The 4,506-nt window shown below is 51.4% G+C and overlaps 1 non-coding gene across 1 annotated transcript; it reads left to right on the top strand.

Moving 5' to 3' along the window:
- Nucleotides 1-2,358: 2,358 nt before the first annotated feature.
- Nucleotides 2,359-2,431, top strand: TRNAF-GAA (transfer RNA phenylalanine (anticodon GAA)). Its single transcript has one exon. It is a non-coding gene; the product is annotated as a tRNA-Phe (tRNA).
- The last annotated feature ends 2,075 nt before the right edge of the window (nucleotides 2,432-4,506 follow it).

Raw genomic sequence — 4,506 nt, 5'->3', positions numbered from 1 at the left:
GCCTCCCCGCCCCCCAGGCGCCAGTAGTATGTGGGGTGGCTGCTGACACGCAGGGACCAGCATGAAGGAACACAAACAATAATTACTGACCAACAGACTTGAATCTATGATCCCTGGACCTCAGCAGAGGAGCACTGAAGTGTCAGCAGCTCTCTTACGAGTCCCTGTCAGCATCTTGGAAACCAGCAGAATGGGCATTGGGGGTTATATCTCACATCCGTGTGGTGCAATGTCCTGGCAGGTTTCCTGAAAGGGCAGTAGTTGGGCACCCCTGGGACAGGAAACCAGGGGTTCCTGTTTAGAAGGGAGGTGTTTTAGCCAGCTAAGCCATGAGGCCTGCCTCAGCCTGAGCTCTGCTGTCTGCCCACACCTGACTCCTGCCAGCCACACCTGGGCCTGCTTCGCTCTGCTGGAGTTTAGATCCTGTCCGGCAGAGGAGCTGGGGAGGTTTAGCTCCCAAGGGGGGTGACTCTTTGCACAGATCCGCGCTAGACAATTGGGTGGTGTCTCTCAGGGGTGTAAAAAACTGTCCCCCACCTCCGGAAGACCTACTCCAGTGCCCAGATTGTCATGGCAACCACAGGGCTTTCATGGTCCACATTGCTTGGGGAAGGCTCTTGGCCAGTGAAGACCCAGAGGACAGGTGTCCTGGGACTGCTGTACTGGGGAAACTGTGGTCAGCGCTGGAAGCTCCCTAGAAATGGGGAACTGGTCACATCTGAAAGATTAGGTCATCATAGCACATGACCCAGGTTAACCTTTGTTTTAAAGAGAAATCGTTAAGGCCAAGGAGGCCGGGGTCCAGCAGCTTTCGAACCCAAATGGGCTGTTTCTTTGCAGGGAGCAAAATGGAGGGAAATGGAAGAGGGCACTGGAGAAGCTTCGCTCCCGGCCTGACGCGGCCTTGGAAAAGAAGGAAAAAAGTCACCACTTCTGTTGGAGAACGTGGGCATTTATCCCAAAGCCTCTCGTGTGCTAAATGAGCCCTCTGCCAACTGAGCTAATTCCCCTGTGTCTGAACATAATTTCTGACTCACCGATCTTATTCCACAGGCCACAGCATCCCTGTGGCTGCCCATGGCTACGGCTGAGGGACACAAAGGCTGTGTGTGCACTGGAGTGTTCTGCCTCGATAAGCGATTCCAGAAGAGGGATTCCAGAGTTGTTGATTCTGATATCGCAGAGCTACACACAACATGGGTTTGGAAATACTGCTCTGCTATTTGGACATTCAGCATCTACAAACAATGGAACCTGTTTTGAAGCCCCTTTTTCAAAAGAGCTACTTGAACTAGCTAGAATCATGATCCCTGGAGATGCCCAGCCAGGGCTCTGCTCTCTCTCTCTCCCTCTCTGTCTCCTTTGAGCTCCTGGCCTTAGGCAGGAAAAGTCTCTTCTTGTCCTCAGGTCTGGAGAGGAGCAATTGATGTTTCTGTCACCCTCAGAGAGCAAAAGAGGATTTTCTTCTCTTCAGTTCCATCCTCATATGCCCCAAGAGGGCAGAAAAAAACCCTTTGCCAGCTCACCGTCCTCCTCAGCACTCTGTCGTGTCATGTCTTTCCACATCAGCTCCGTTTGTGCCCTGGACCTATAAATGATCTACACATAGCCAGGCAAGGAGGAGCTCTGAATTCGTGTTATTCACTTATACCAGGACAACGGTTTGAGCGCTCTACCACTTGAGCTAACTCCTCTGCCTGGGAACAACTCTCTTAACCCACTCACCTTGTTCCTGAGCCCATACTGGGACTCTTTCTGCCCCTGAATCTTCTCTTTGTTAAGTCATCCCATCTCCTCCTTGCAACGTGTATGCCCAGAAGAGAATCCCATGGTTGAAGAAACCATAGCTCTCTCTCCGACATGATCTGCACAACCACACATTTATCTCCATGGTTCAATGATCCTGGATCTTTTCCTTCAACAGGGAGAATGGCCGAGAGCACTTGAGGACCTCTGGATGCTTCATCCCGATGGGTCACTTCTTCAAAGACTCTTCATGGGGTTGCTTTGCTTTGTAACTCTTGGCCTTTACACACGAGTGGCCCTGTTTACTTCTTGTCCCTCTTCAAAAGCTTGGGCACCATCCGGTCACACAATGATCCTGAGGCTAAGTGGCCAGGATGTGGTAAGATACTCTTGTGGTGAAAGGGTCAGATCCCATCTTCTTCCTTACCATCAGTATCCTGCAGTCCCCTGCGGCCACTGGGTGAACCAGGAAGTAAGGCAGAAATGGGGCAAAAGAGGAACTCAAGCTGAAGGAAGTTGCCAATATTCCTCCTGCCTCTCAAGGACACTCGCAAAGGCAACAATAGCTGAGAAAAACATTTCCAATAGTGAGGTGGCAACTTTTGAGCAGCTGCTGAAGTAGCTCAGTTGGGAGAGCATTAGACTGAAGATCTAAAGGTCCTTGGTTCAACCCCAGGCTTCAGCAGAGGTTTTCCTAACATAGGCCCCAGAGCAATTAGTGACTACATCGGTCCTTGCTGCTGGCAAAGGCTCCTGAAAAGGACATTGTCAGACCTTTCCAGACACCTTGGTGCTTGAAGGCTTTTCATTTCTTCTCTTGCTCTTCCTCAGCAAGGGGAGGGTAAAAAGACCCCATTGTGCCCACCCTCATCCAGTCAACTACACAGAACTTGCTGAGAGTTCCCGAAAGTCCACTGCTCCACCCGCTGAGCTAGTAAAGGCAGCTCTTAGGGCCTCTCACCACCACTTTCTCTAGGTTGGCCTATCCATGTGTCATGGCACATGCCACACAGGTGGATGGCATTGCAGGGGAGGCTCAGAGGAAGCCAGCGGAGATTCTGTGGAGCACTGGTTATCCCAAAAGTTTCCAAGCTGAAATCAGCAACAAACACAGGATGTCATTTGTGTCCTGGCATGTGTTCCTGCTTGTATGGCTGGCCTGGAGCCTGGTATTCCCTGCCCCTATGAGTGCCAGCAATCAGACAGCCTGCGGTACCTTTCAATGAGCCAAGGGAACACTTTTGTTCTAAGTGAAACAAAAACCATCCACCAACAGCCTTGGCCAGGGAGCCTGTCCTTCCTCTCTGGCTGCTATGAGCAGAGGCCCAAAAAAAAGGACACAGGCTGAGTGGCTGGCAGGGAGCAATCAAGAGACCTGATGGGAGGCGACTTCAGCATTCACAGGTGGTGTGGATGGCAAGTTAAAGGAATGTGGATTGGATAAACGGACAGTAAGATGGATAGAAAGCTGGCTAGAAGGTTGGGCCCAGTGGGACGTGATCAACGGCTCAATGTCGGGATGGCGGTCGGTTTCTAGTGGAGTTCCACTTCGGTTCAGTTCTGGAGCCTGGTCTGTTCAACATACTTATCAATGACCTGAATGAGGGGTTGGATTCCACCCTCAGCAAGTTTGTGGATGACAATGAGCTAGGGGCAGAGGTAGATATGCTGGAGGGTAGGGCTACGGTCCAGAGTGACTTCAACAAATTGGAAGACTGGGCTGCAAAAAATCTGATGAGGTTCAATAAGGACAAGTGCAGAGTCCTGCACCGGGGCCGGAAGAAAACCAAGCATTGTTAAAGGCTGGGGTCTGACTGGTTCAGTAGTAGTTCTGCAGGAAAAGACCTGGGAGCTGAAGTGGATGAGAAACTGGACATGAGTTAACAGTGTGCCACTGTAGCCAAGAAAGCTAACGGAATATTAGGTCGCATCAAGAGGAGGGTTGCCAGTAGATGCAGAGAAGTGATTATTCCTTTTTATTCAGGTTTGGTGAGGCCGCATCTGGAGTACTGTGTCCAGTTCTGGGCCCCCAGTTATAGGAAGGATGTGGATACACTGGAGAGGGTCCAGAGGCGGCGACCAAAATAATTAGGGGGCTGGAGCATGTGACCTATGAAGAAAGGTTGAGGGAACTGGGACGGTTTAGTCTGCAGAAGAGAAGACTGAAGCAGGACTTGATAACAGCCTTCAGCTTACTGAAGGGAGGCTGCAAAGAGGCTGGAGAGAGGCTGTTCGCAGTGGTCACGGATGGCAGAACACGGAACAATGGACTCAAGTTGCATTTGGGAAGGTGCAGGTTAAACATGAGGAAAAACTTTTTCACTCGGAGGGTGGTGAAGCATTGGAACGGTCTCCCCAGGGAAGTAGTGGAGTCTCCACCTCTGGAGGTGTTTAAGTCTCGTTTTGACAAAACCTGGCGGGGCTGATCTGATGGGTCTGGTCCTGCCTCGGGCAGGGGGCTGGGCTTGATGGCCTTTTTAGGTCTCTTCCATCCCTGTTCTATGGTTCTAGTGCAGCCACCCCCCTTTGTCCTATGGATTGAACAGCTCTGATAATAGACAAACCCCCAAAGGACCATCACTCCTTTGCTTTCACTTAACCCAGCTCTGCCCTCTCCACCTCAGCTGCTGCTCTTCGCATGAAGTCTTTTCCAGGAGCACACACCCAGCTGGCTGCAGTTCTCTCCCAGAGGCCAAGGGAGGAGGGTTGATCTCACATCACAGGAGCTGAAGAGGGAGAGGGCGGGAAAGGGCCTCTGAG

The sequence above is a fragment of the Carettochelys insculpta genome, chromosome 7 (assembly GCF_033958435.1).
Source record: "Carettochelys insculpta isolate YL-2023 chromosome 7, ASM3395843v1, whole genome shotgun sequence".
NCBI classification, from domain to species: Eukaryota; Metazoa; Chordata; order Testudines; family Carettochelyidae; genus Carettochelys; species Carettochelys insculpta.
This window is presented reverse-complemented; position numbering and strand designations above follow the sequence as displayed.